The sequence below is a fragment of the Euprymna scolopes genome, chromosome 30 (genome assembly GCF_053919585.1).
Source record: "Euprymna scolopes isolate OS-2025 chromosome 30, ASM5391958v1, whole genome shotgun sequence".
Classification (NCBI taxonomy): Eukaryota; Metazoa; Mollusca; class Cephalopoda; order Sepiida; family Sepiolidae; genus Euprymna; species Euprymna scolopes.
The window spans coordinates 74,874,974-74,889,959 of NC_136511.1; the positions used below are offsets into that span (position 1 = coordinate 74,874,974).

General features: G+C 33.3%; 1 protein-coding gene across 1 annotated transcript in view; it reads right to left on the reverse strand.

Annotated features, from left to right (window-relative positions):
* LOC145254841 (uncharacterized) overlaps nucleotides 1-14,986 on the reverse strand; it is a 38,894-nt gene that overhangs the window by 21,817 nt on the left and 2,091 nt on the right. The gene's annotated exons all lie outside the window — the stretch shown is intronic.

The window sequence follows — 14,986 nt, forward strand, 5'->3', positions numbered from 1 at the left end:
ACCTATCCTATCTTGACAAAGTTAAAAACAAATTTCGTAATCTAGTCGGTGATGCCCTTTTCTCTTGTCTGCAACCTCTTTTTAGCAGATGGAGAAGTTGCGAGTCTGTCCCTGCTCTATCGTTATTTTCATAGCAAGTGTTCGACCAAAGTTTAATCTCTGCCCTCCCCCCCTGCCAATCTTTCACAAAGAACACTTTTCTAACCCAAACCCCTATCAATAAACTCCCGATCAGTGCCTTAACCTAAACGTGGATTCCATGAACAAAGCTTCTTCCTTAGAACTGCTCGCCTGTGGAACTTTGTTCCGTTAGTCTCCTTTCCAGCTGACTAGAATATTGTCTTCAAGTCCAACATAAACACGTTCTCATTCAACCGTCCTCGTATATAATCTAATTATACCAAATTACCACTACAATCGATTATTACGCAACTGTTCTAATGACTACAATATACATGTTAACCCTTTTCATGGAGCGGCGATCAGTCCTTAACATGTGGTAACCCCTTTATATATATATATATATATATATATATATATATATATATATATATATATATATATATATATATATATAGTAGTGATTTCAAAAGTTTTGAAGAAATGACTTAGCTGCCATCGGCAAACATCGAAAGCAAAACATTTAGCGCTCCAACCGCGTTTTATAACGTTTGAACTAACCCAACATATCCATACGATAGTTATAAAATTAAATCAGTTTTAGCTATGATTAGTTTACGCATGTACAAACTAATAGAAATATCGATAAGTTGAAACGAACATTCTGCATTCCAACTTGCCTACTTTTGTACGCATTATTCATTCACCCAAACAAAGATTTTACTATTTATAAACTCTTCTTAGTATATAATTACTAGTTTCCTGTCAACTGCATTGTTGTATGACTCGTAGGTTAAAGAGTTCATCGGTTAAATCTTTACACACAGACAGGCACACATGATACATCTACTGCTTTATATATATATATATATATATATATATATATATATATATATATAATAGAAGATAATAAATGCATGTAATTTCCGTCCGCAAAAGTTAATAAATCGAAAACGTCCCCTTTTCTCAAACTTTAAAGTGGCGAGAGGAAGCGTGAAAGAAAATAGCAAGTCAGACAACTGCCATTTTAAATGGATTCGGATTAAAAAATAAAAAAAACCTTCAAGCTACAAAAAATAAACGTCCGTGTTCTGTTTCCTTCTTTGGGTTATGGTTGGATGATGAGAATTTTTCTATGAAAAATTAAATTACACAATTCAATGATTTTATATACGTATTAGCATGAATACTGGTAAAGCATAATGTATTTTCGTCATTTTTGACGGGAGATTGAGACCTGTCCTGCGCAGGGCAGCAAAGTCACTTAGTGTGGCAGGGCCCGTAAATCGATTTGGTTGGTCTTAATTTCGCAACTGGGTTGATATGTTGTCGCTTCGTCGATCTGCCTATGCTGGAAGCAAGAAATCTCATGCGCAAAACAAACAACACAACTCAGCTCTTCGTTTTCACTGATTAATTTCCAAAAAAAAGGAAAGAATTACATACAATAGATAAATGAATGGTACAATACGTCTGACATTCTGCGTCTATTATTAGATACCTACTCTTTTCGATTTTGCGGCGTGGTTTAAATGCGGGAGCAGAGAGGGTGTGGCGACTCTTTACAAGTTAAAATACAGTGTCAGACTCACGTTTTCGGCTCTGTTCTCCGTTAATATACTCAGGGAAGGGGTGAGCCGAGGTTGTTCCCTTGAACAATCAAACTTAACAGCGTTATCCCAGGGAAATCCCTCTTCCCTCCACGAATGCACCGGTGGAATTGCAGGCGGTTTTCTCATGGCCCCTGGAGTCATGTCGATAACCTCGGTCGGGGTAACTGTACTCAAAGACTAAACTTCTCTCCTCTAACCTTGAGTTATCATTCGTTTGCACCGACAACGAAATCATGTTTTCGTTAGAAAGTGACAATGGTTTGTCGCTTTTCATAAAACAATGAAATTTACAAATCCAATCTTTCTTTCAGCTGGGTCTTTTGCCGTCACCCGGGTGTTACATGATAAGGGCTGTCCCCTGTTCATGTAAGTATAAAAATAGAGAGATTAGTTAAAATGGAAATAAGAGAAAGCAGAAATCGAACCCTGGACATAAGTTTTAAAGAACAATAGGTTTAAATGGAATGTCCAGTAAATTGTTAATTCGGATGAAATAAATAATAAATAAACTATTCAATTGTTAAAAGAATGTGGATAATAAAATATGAGTTAAATAAATTAGATATGTAGGTTAAATTCCTTTGTGGAAACAACACAAGGAAAATAGGTTATTGAGAAATCAATGTCGAAAACGTGCAAAGTCGCGCATGTTGAAACACGTGAATTTTGCTCACGTGGCCGGGATGCATGGATTTCTCAATATAGCAAGTGGGAGTTAGTTGGTCGGAGAGAGTCAGAGACAGTCAGTGAGAAAACTCAGAGACAGGCGGACGTCTGAAGCGAGACCTTACTTCAGAAACTAAAATGTGAAACTTTGAGTTCTTAATGAGGAAGTCGACCGGTCGTCAGAAAATAAATTCATCATGTGTTTGTGATAAAGCTCATCTTTGTGTTTGTGATTTCTACAAAAAGGTAAATTGTATTGTTATTATATGTCTGTGTTATAAAATGTCATTACAACAACATCTCTCTCTCTCTAAGATACAACATCATATGTAATAAGACAAGAACTCTCACTAAGACTCATATGATTACTAATAAGAACTCTCACAAGAAAAAGCATCACTTATAATAGTCTCTCTCTAAGACTCTTTAATGAAGCAACTATATAACACCGGGCACACCAATGATAATCAACAAATAAAAAAAAATCATATCTGCCCGACATTTTCCAGTGCTTCATGAGTCTCAGTCTCCCCCCCCCCAGTGGGGGGGATCCTGGGACAGTCATGTAACAGATGTATAGTAGTGATTTATAATCTTTTCCAACCGACTTTTTTTTATCCAGCCAGATAATACACAAGCTCGTTTGCTTTCGAATACCCAACCTAAACTAAATCATTTTAGCGTTATTTGAGACAGCAAAGTGACGTATCAATTCTTGACTGGACAAAAAACTGGAATCAACAGTTTCTCTCAACCAATTAAATAATTTCAGGGTGCACTATAGAAACACGAAAGGCACCTTTCTCGCCTTATTGTCTGCCCTTCGTTCAAATGCAAATTCGTATGTCTCAAACAAGCCTAGCTATTTTGAGGGTAAATGGCTCAGCAAGCAATACACACATAACGAGAGATTTTCAAGGAAAACTAAACAGCACCAATATATACATACTGTTAATCGAACACAAGTTTCTATGTGAATTCTTTTATAAACAAAACAGGCGCGGTAATATACGCGCATATTTATATGCGTATTATATTAATACACGTAAAACTATGTGACGCCAGCCGAAATAAATACACTTACGTTTTTCACTGGCGCCTTTTTACCTACATTTTTAGAACTGTTGTTGTTGATCTCCGGGTCTTTACGGCAAGGGGTCTCATCCTGTATCCGTATTTATTAAATAAGGAAACCGTTGTTTTCCTTCCATTTTCGTATATTAATAACAGTAAATGAATAGATTCTTCTCGTTTTCGTAATTCGCCAAAGTTTTTTTTAAATTATTATAAAGCCCTACTAGATTATAAATAAGAGGGTGTTTGTGTGATGACACGGTCGTGAAAAGAGATTAATCTACAAACCGACATTTGACTCCTTCGAGAATCACCCACGCATTTCTTTCAATCGATTTCATTCTCTTTTTTTTTCATTTAGTCGCATCTGTTAGATGCGGCGCAACATTTTTATCTCAGTCGTCCGGTCTACCATGCTAACCTTGTTTGAGGAATGTCGTCACGCTATAGTAAGTATTTTATTCAATCACTACCAGGGATACCCAGCATCACTCGAAACCTAAAAGAAAGAAAAAAAAAAGAAGTAAAATGTGTTTGCAATATCTTAAACGTTTAACTCTTGATCTTTAAACCTTTCTCCCTCCCTGTTTCCTCCTCTCTTCCCTCCTCCTTTCTAAATCGCATAACCCACTCCCCTTTCTTTTTTAAATAATAATAACAACAATAACAATAATAATAATCAGAAGAAAAGAAAAAGAAGAAGAAAGAAAAGGAAAAAAGAATGCATTTAATTTATTTAGTGCCTCATGTTTACTGTTCCAGTATAACACCGAACAGAAACAAATGGCCAACATTAATTCCTAATTTCTTGTCCTCGCAGCCATGTCACAACACTATGAAAATAATTGATGTCGATAAAGACAATAGTCCAAAGAGATTTAATGGATATCACTTACGAAAATAATACTGTAAGTTTACAATTATTGATCCCGGGTCACCGTTTCTCCCCTTAAGTGAACAGGCAATTCAGTCTCGATCTTTCTCAACAAGGGAATAGAAACACAGCAGAATGCACCAGATATGGAACAGTTAAGTGTCTCATCATCTGTTTATTAGGACCACACGCTGAGGTTGTGATAACCCTATACCGATTGCAGGTCACTGCACCATGTGTGGTACAATAACTTGCACCGTCTTCACGGTGCAAAGTGTATGATAGCACAGAATAATAATAATAATAATAATAATAATAATAATAAACTGCCTCTTCACACTCTAATAAAGAAATGGTAAGTCGGCCGAAGAGAAGGGACAAAACCTATCCCGAACCCATGTTGGGTAACGGAGTAGCTTTTCTACCTCCGTAGAAGTACTTTATTTTTTTCGATATATATATATATATATATATATATATATATATATATATATATATATATATAGTGGAAATAGTAATTAATAAAAACTGAAGAAAGTGCTCAATACTGTTGTAGAACAAATATGCGTTTTATTTTTTATTACCGTATCTTTCTGTAAGGTTAGATTATTGTTTCAGTTACCCGGCCGTTTTTTTTGGCCGTCTGTAGCTTCCTCAGACTTTTACAGAAACTGTAAACTTTCTGTAAAAGTCTGAGGAAGCTACAGACGGCCAAAAAAAACGGCCGGGTAACTGAAACAATAATCTAACCTTACAGAAAGATACGGTAATAAAAAATAAAACGTATATATATATATAGTATTACTAACTAGCTCTACCTACGTATTGAACACTTTTGAAGTAAATACTTAAAGTTTACGCATAAATCTATACTTTCGTATATTAAATTTATGTGAATAAATGAAGTAGTTATATATATATATATATATATATATATATATATATAGTAAGTTAAAAAATATATATATGGCAATTAAGCTACATAGAATATTCCACGTTTCATCCACACTAGGATTCGTCAGGCTTATGCGAAGACTTGGCGTAGTCTCGCGTTTTTATATATGCATATTCTTTTGAACTTTTAGTTAGCCAATCAGCTTCCTAGTTTCCACCGATCCCTTCCTAATCAGCCAATGGGCAGGCACTTACGGAACAAAGGCCCAGTTATATATATATATATATATATATATATATATATATATATATATATATATATATATATATTATAATAGAAAAATGCGAGCATGAAAAGTAATATGGTTACGCTTAAACATGAAAAAGTAAAGAACTAGTTGTTAAAACTGGAAAAGAAAAGGACAAGATATTCTAGTAAAAATATAATTGATTTATAACTTAAAACATTGCAGCATTAAGAATTGATTATATAATGTCATAAATTGAATGGAAAAAAAAAAACTTTTAATGTTCGCATTTCTCTATTGTAATCCATGATTTTCTCAGGCTTCCAGTAAATTCACTTGTTCTTTGTTCAATTTCAATCTTATTTTTTGTCCCCAAATACATAATATTCACATATGTAAAAACAATATACGCCACTCATCTGCTTTCAATAAAATCCCCTAATTTCATTCTGTCTGCTTCAAGTGTTACTTCTCTTGTTAAAATTAACATTCTCTAGGATTGAAATTCTCTTTTCTTGGATGCAATTGGATGTTATCGCTATTTATAATGCATAAAAGACTTTATTTCTTATTCCCGCCTTCACCCTGTTAAACCCTGCAATTTCTGACGATATTACCTACTTTCTACCGCAGGAAGATGTGATACACCGTCCGTTTGCGTTTCAAATCTCGGCTTGAAATACACATCACATCTAAGCAATCTGAATACATTCGTTTTAGTTTCCCTTCTTGTTTCTTTACCATCATGCAAAAATTTAATATGATTTTGAGAATTAAATTTAAATGTGACTTGGAAAAATTAGCATAGACTGACTCAACTTTGTTATAATATAAGATAGATATACTCAGAGATATACACCGCTGTTATGACCTTGTTTCAGAAAAAAAATAACAGGAACATACAAAAGTGAGGGCTGTTCATCTAGCTGACTAACAGTCTCCGTTGGTCCACTGCATATCATTTCCCGCCTTACAGCTTTGTCTTCCGATATTTATTGTGTATGGATTAGTTTACTCGTAGGAAACACAGGTAGTCGGCCACAATAACCACTGACTCTTACTGATATATATATATATATATATATATATATATATATATATATATATATATATACTAGCAAAAGTACCCGTCGTTGACTGGTTTCAAAAACAGCCTGCAGAAAATGGACTCTGATTTATGAAAGTATGATAGGTTATGACAAGGAAGGGTGTAAATTTGGGTTGAATTTGGGGGTATCAAAACCAAAGCAAAATATGATGAAAGTAAAAATAAAATAGATAAACCCCATAATTTATTATACCATATCTGTACACACTGAAAGACTTATCAAAATATTCTGTGGATCTATATTAGAAAAAACTTTGTTAAACTTTGTGACATATTTCCATTCTATGGAGCTCAGATGAGAACGAACACCCCATACGAACGAACACCCCATAGTTTTATTATATCATATTTCTTCAAACTGAAACATAATTATCAAAGTATAATTATGCAAATAGATATGAAAAGTCTTTATTAAAGTTTGTGCCTATTTCCATTCTATGGAGGCCAGGCGCGAAAGCAGACCCTACAATTTTATTATACCATCCCTATTAAAGTTAAAACATCCTTATCAAAGTATTCTTATGTACATATATATAAAAAAACACTAGTAAACCTTTTTTTTTATTTTTTTATTTCTATACTTTGTGGAGCAGGCGCGAACGCAGACCCCACAATTTTAATGAACCACCGTTCTGCCAGATCAAACTTACTCATTCCTGTGTCTCAATACATGTGTGTATGCATATGTATATGATTATATATATATATATATATATATATATATATATATATATACATATGCATATATATACATATATATATACATATATATATGAATATGTATATGTTTATATATGTGTATATGTGTATGTATATGTTTATATATATATATATATATAAACATATACATACACATATACACATATATAAACATATACATATTCAATAACCCTTATCACAGCCTCTTTCATCTTCCCAATTGCCCCATAATGACAGCCTTTAAGGTTTTCGTTGAGCTCACGGAATAACCAAAAGTCACAGGAAGCAAGGTCTGGACTATACAGAAGGTGCGGAACTGTCTTGATGCGCATGACAACTTTCTTTCTAATCTTCTCTGAGCAGCCTCTGGACAAACTTCGCGCAAATATTCCGCATCTTAAGTTCATCATGAAAAATTGGTGAACAGTTCTCACATTGACATCAAACTCTGCACTTATTCTCTCCAAAGACACACGAAATTCTTTATTTGACCAATCAACTATAGGGTTCTGATTTCCTTACTCCTCCCACACTTCTCATCATCACTCGCAGACTCCCTGCCTTCATTTAATCTCTTATGCCACTCCAAAACTGATGCCCAATTCAAGTAAGATGGTCCAAAAGCAGTCTGAAGCATTCCATAGGTGTCTGTGATATTTTTCCAAATTAAAAGCAGAATTTTATTGCATATCGTTCTTCTAAAGTATCCACATGTCCAGATTGCATTTTTGATATTCACCAGCTGTTACAACAAAGATTTAGTAAGGTGTATTCCAATTTCTGCTGTAGCTGTTAATCTGAACTTGGAATAAGAAAAATTGGTCAGTCATTACATAAGATGTATAGCAATAAGCTACAGAATATTTAAGAATCTAAACTAATTTTAAATGCCTGTACAAAAAAGTGTGAAAACTTATGTAAGGCACCTCGTATATCGTTTTCATAATTTGGTCCTATTCAGTCCAATATAAAGTCCTTGTGCTTTATTTACAAGTATTAGGTCGAAAATTTCATCTTAATTATGGAAAACTATGTTTTTCATAATCTTCATTTACAACAGTAGCACTTTTATATTGAGTTAATTTTTGGAATTATTTTGGAGATGAGTAAATTTGATTTTTTTTTTATTTATTTATTTGGACTATTATCCTCATCTTCTAGTTGTTGTTTTCTACGACGTTTCGGCCAATTATTCCTCTGACCTTCGTCAGTAAAGGTTTGGCTGAAACGTCATAGAAAACAACAACTAGAAGGTGAGAATAATAGTCCAAATAATTAAATTAAAAAAATTAATTTATTCATCTCCAAAATAATTCTGGTCCTGGATATGACTTTAAACTATATCCAATGGTAAGGCCCCAGCTTGCGGGCTTTAGGGAGTGTGGAGCCACCCTTTAATTGCCATTGCCCCCAGGTCCATTTGACTCGGAGTGGTAGTACCTGTTAGGGTCCCAACTATGGGTTAAATAGAAACTGACTTGAAAACAACAAATATATTCTATTAAAAAATTTTTTCTTCCGAATCTTTGGATTCGGCATTAAATAACCTGAAAAAGGTTGATATGCCGTAAAACAAAAACAACCAACCAAAATAATTCCAAAAATTAATTCAATATAATCATCGGCACGGGCCCGACAATCGGAAGATTGTGGATTTATAAGATCAAAAAATCCAACCTAGATTGCCCTTGGCGGCCGTGGCGTAGTGGATAGCGATGCAGAAATATCCAAGATTCCCAATGAGTATTGCCTAGAGGTAGCGGTTTCAATCCCACCCAAAGTCGGTCAGAGGATTAGTTGACCAAATCGTAGTAAGATAACAACAACTACTGAAAGCAGTAATTGCTGTGGATGTAGTTGGAGGATTCGACATTCATATCCCATTGCGGTTTACCTGACGAACGCCAGAGGAATAATTGGCCGGAACGTCGTAGAAAACAGCACCTTTTACCTTCTATAACTTGATTCCATCAGTCAACTAGCTTATAAATGCTTCGCTTGTAAGATTCTTTACGTTTTATTGTGAAAGCTGAATCTAACCATGTTCAATATTCTCTCGTGAGGTTAATCCGAGATCATCTAAATGGCTTTTTAATCCTTGTAATAAGTGATTACACGTAAGAGCTAAGAAGAATATGCAGGACGGGGCAACATTTCTTAACTAAATTCTCCTAGGATACCAGTGTGAGGACGGGCATTATCATGATGGAAGACAAATTCCTTTCTATTGACTAAATAACGTCGTTTTCGGGTCAACATGAGTGGGAATATTATAGAGAATTATGAAGGATACTTAAACAATCTGAAAGAAACACTAATAATGGTGATATGTTTAATTAATAACAATATGCATAAAATACGAGAAGCGTTCCATAAGTAATGCTTCCTATTTTTATTCCACTTGAATTGATTAGAAAGGGGATTGTAAATTGTTTTGTTATGATGACTAAAATTGTGCATCCATGAACTGAGCTTCGTAGTTCTATTGCAGATATTGATGTGCGAAACTCTATGAAAGCAAATGCTGTCAACGGCGTGATTCAAAAGCAGAGACGCGGCATTGAATTCCTGGTGAAAAGGTATTGAGAATGGTGGGGACAATGTAGAAAAAAAAAATTCTGAAGCACATTTTTGAACGGTTTTGAAACACAGCAGAATGCACCAGATATGGAACAGTGAAGTGTCTCATCATCTGTTTATTAGGACCACACGCTGAGGTTGTGATAACCCTATACCGATTGCAGGTCACAGCGCCATGTGTGGTACAATAACTTGCACAGTCTTCACGATTTAAAAAAAAAAGAAGCTTTTTGAACGTTTTTGGAACGCCCTTCCTAAATTATAATGATTTAAAATATCCCTTTTACAAAATGACGCAAACTTTTGCACCGATCTGATACTCCGATGGAATCTGTATTGACGAACATGCTGCATTTGTGTACCCTGGACGTAAATACTTTTGATCAATTCAATAATCAACTAAATCATATCCCTTTACCAACTATATCACTAGATGGCAAGGATCGTTCATTTTTTTTTTTTTTTTTTTTACTCATGTTCACCCCTTACAAAGCATATCGCCACTTGGACGTAAGGGGCTACTATTTGGAGCCATTTCTAGGAAAGATTAACAAGTTATTTGTTTATGTTACATTTAAACTTCTGCATATCAGTACAGCCAGGGAAGCAGGCAGAAGGAAGAGAATTCCAAAATCTAGTTTTTTCGAGGGGAGTAACTATTAGAATAGAAAGATTTCTGTCATTTAGGGACATCAACAGTGAAGGGGTGAGATCTTATTGCCAAGTGGGTTTGTTGGTGTTATGTGCGTCGAGGGGGTACAAGTGAAAATAGTTCATCAGAACACATTCCATTAAAATATTTATAAAACATGCACAGTGATGCAACATTGCGGCGATGAGACAGGGTCTGGAGCTTAGTTGATAAAGTGGGACTGATTAAATTGACAACTCTTTTTTTTAACCCTATCTAAGAGAGAGAGACTAGTGGCAGATGCACCAGCCCATATGTGGCAACAATACTTCATGCATGGGCAAATGGTGGCCTTGTAGAGGTACAGGATACTCTCAAGTGTGAGTAGTTTTCTAGCTCGATAGAGGGAACCCACCTTCTTTGCAGCAGCTACCCTAATAGCAGCTTTTCTCGAATTGCTTGTTTTTAGAATTTTGTTTCGGTTCTTTGCTGTCTCTACTTATTAATATATATAAATTGAAATGTAATGTGAATAAACATCTCGCTGTATAACTGCATGCTTAAGATGATTCTTTCACTCCGGCCAAAAATTCACAATAGCTGATAATAGCCTCACTGGTAATGTGTCTTGTTTGGTTAGTATTTAGTTCCTGCCCACCGTAGAAAGATGTGACACAAAGTCAGAAGGCGGAGAGAGTCATGCCAGCACCACATAAAGCAGCACTCTAGATTTAGAAAAGTGCCTGTGTAGCCCCGTCGGCATTTTCCGGTCTGTACGACTCAGGCATTAAACAATAAACTTTTCTCTGTCCCAAAGAATGAAGGCACACACACACATTTATATATATATATATATATATATATATATATATATATATATATGTATGTATGTATATACACACACACACACACACATTCGGTCGAAAATTGTTTCTTTAAGGAAACCTTTTCAAAAGGCGTTTTGTATACATACACATCACCAAATAATAAAGAGAGAAAATAATTTAACATATACACTTTTTGTATTGATTTTCTATACTTACACGCGTACGCACACACACTATTTACATAAAAGGAACATTGTGTGAGAGGATGTGTGTGTGTGTGTGTGTGTGTGTGTGTGTGAGTGAGAGAGAGAGAGAGAGAGGGAGATCCTTATGCACTCGAAGCAATTTTTATGAAATATTACACGAACTTGGTCGATTTTTATGAAATATTACACGAACTTGGTCGATTTTTATGAAATGTTACACGAACTTTCACCCGAACGTTCTTTATATACCTGGCAGTGTTCATAAATATGTTTGTATCGGATTGTCTTCAATAAGTATCGATAATCCATCATCGAATTAGCGGTAAAGAGGAACAAGCTATTTTTTTTAAGCAAATTTACAACTTAAATAGCCTAACATAACAAGCGCATTTGAAACGGTTTATTACCACACAAGCCGAAAAGCTCGACATATAAAATCAACATTAGGTTCTTTGATATGACAGAAGCGCGTTCGAAATTAATGTTTCTTTTTTAAGCACACGTAAACCATGATACTCTATTTTTTTTCATTTCAAGTCATTATAAATATAAAAATAATTGTATGAAATCAACAGAAGTTCTCTACAGTGCAATGTAGACTACAATGTATTATGAACAGAACCCCTGCATGGAGGCATGTGAAGCTCCCTTCCGGTGCACCGTAATGGGTCCCCAACTAGAGCAGACAGTCAATCGATTTGATTGAAGAATGGGCGACTCCACCCGTTACAGTGACAATACACATATGGAAGTGTGAAATATTCGTTGATCATCATTCAATCCCGGGCAACGTCGGGTCTCCCTGCTAGTATATATATATATATATATATATATATATATATATATATATATATATATATATATATATGAAGCTGAATATCTGTGTGTGTGTGTGTGTCAGGTCACGAATAGGCTCCTATATGGTTGACTATTTTAAAAAACTGATTACATATAATGATAGAAGATGTATCGAGACACAAGAATGGGTATGTTTGATCTAGCAGAACAGTGGTTCATTAAAATTGTGCGGTCTGCGTTCGCGCCTGGTCCACAAAGTATGGAAATAAAAAATTTAAAAATTAAAAAAAAACGTTTACAAGTGTTTTTGATATAGATGTACATAATAATACTTTGATAAGTATATTTTAACTTAAATAGGGATGGTATAATAAAATTATGGGGTCTGCGTTCGCGCCTGGCCTCTATAGAATGGAAATAGGCACACACTTTAATAAAGACTTTTTCATATCTATCTGCGTAAGTATACTTTGATAATTATGTTTCAGTTTAAAGAAATATGGTATGATAAAATTATGGGGTGTTGGTTCGCGCCTGATCTCCATAGAATGGAAATATGTCACAAAGTTTAACAAGGTTTTTTAATATTGATCCACAGAATATTGTGATAAGTGTTTCAGTGTGAACAGATATGGTATAATAAATTATGAGGTTTATCTATTTTATTTATGTATGTATTTATGTATGTATATATATATATATATATATATATATATATATATCTGTGCAAATATATTTTATTTCCTTATAATATATACTAATCCTTATTTAAGAAGCTCAATGTAATTACATAGCAATATAGTGAATAAATAGGAAAAGTCTATATTCGAAAGTTCATTATGTTGACCATCTTATAATTTATTTCTTTAATTTAATTCACATTTACAATTCTTTTTACAATGTTTTAATTAAATTCAAAATGGCATAATGGAAACATATTTTAAGGTATTTACAGCTTCTCTCCCAATTTTCGGATTTTATTTTATTTTGACGGATTGATTGTTGCTAGTTCTTCTGCTGAGTTAACGCAAAATCGATTCACTAATTCATATAATAATTAAGTGATTGATTTTCCGCTACGAAACAGATATTATCAATAATTGTAAATGTCAACTGAATTAAAGGAATAAATTATAAGGTGGTCAACATCATGAACTTTGGAATATATCCTTTTGTGATTTTTTTCACTATATATATATATATATATATATATATATATATATATATACATATGCAAATTATGTTTCTCTTTCTAGTGAAATAATTATATAAATATACACATATTGCGTATATATCTATATATATATATATATATATATGTATATATATATATATATATACACAATATATGTATATATAGAGAGATAGATAGATAGATAGATAGATAGATAGTAGAGATTTAGAAGGCTGTCACAATGCGAGGAGTGAAATATAGCCGTTGTTGGTAAGAGAAGACGAGAACAAGTGGCGATTTACAAATCAATAAGTACATACATATATTTTATATATAAGTACATACATATATATATATATATGTATATATATATATATATATATATATATATATATATATATATATATATATATGATTATTTCACTAGAAAGATAAACACTATTTTCGTAAATAAAGCGCCCGTTGTAAATATTCATTAAAAATAAATATTTCCTTTTATTATTATTTAAGATAGGAAGCTTCATTTAGTTTCTAATTTTATTTTAAATATTTGTCTCGTTCAGACACCTCTTCTCATCTTGGATGAAATTCCTACAATAGATTGGTCGATATAACTAGCGTCCTCCTTCCAATATGTCATCTATTACCTCAAAATCGAAAATCTATACAGAATTCCGAACGGAACCCTTAATTCAATTCAACGAATCAGGCTGGTCTCGTTTCGTTAGAAATGCCCTGGACCAAGTCTCATGTAGTCCGTAATTTTATTCTTATACAGATTTCCGAGTTCCACATAAAGAGTACGGAGTTCGACAAGCCCACACGAAGAAAGGCCGGTGATTACATTATAAGAATAACATCCAAGATAAGGACGGTGTAATCTAAATAATATATAATATAGATTTTCAATCCTCATCTAAAAAGTTCCGAAACAAAATCCATAATGGTTCTTTGCTTTTATTGATTCATAAAAATGGGAATGTATTTGTTTTGAAGTTAATAAAAAATTATCATCGTTCATCGAATTTTACCGGAAATGATTAATAAAGGTAATAAAGGTATAAAATAAAATTATAAAAAATGAAGGTATAAAAATTGTTTTGTCTTACCTTTTCAGTTTGTTTTGATAGCAGAAAACTTTAAATACCGCATATATATATATATATATATATATATATATATATATATATATATATATATATATATATATATATATAAGTTATAAAATATATATGACAATTAAGCTACACAGAATATTCCGATATTCCGTGTTTCATCCACGAATGATGAATCCTAGCGTGGATGAAACGCGGAATATTCTGTGTAGCTTAACTGCCATATATATTTTATAACTTACTACCTAACTTTACTTACGTATTGAGCACTGTTAAAGTAAATACTTAAAGTTTACGCATAAATTTATACTTTTGTATATTATTTTATATGATTAAATAAAGTATATATATATATATAT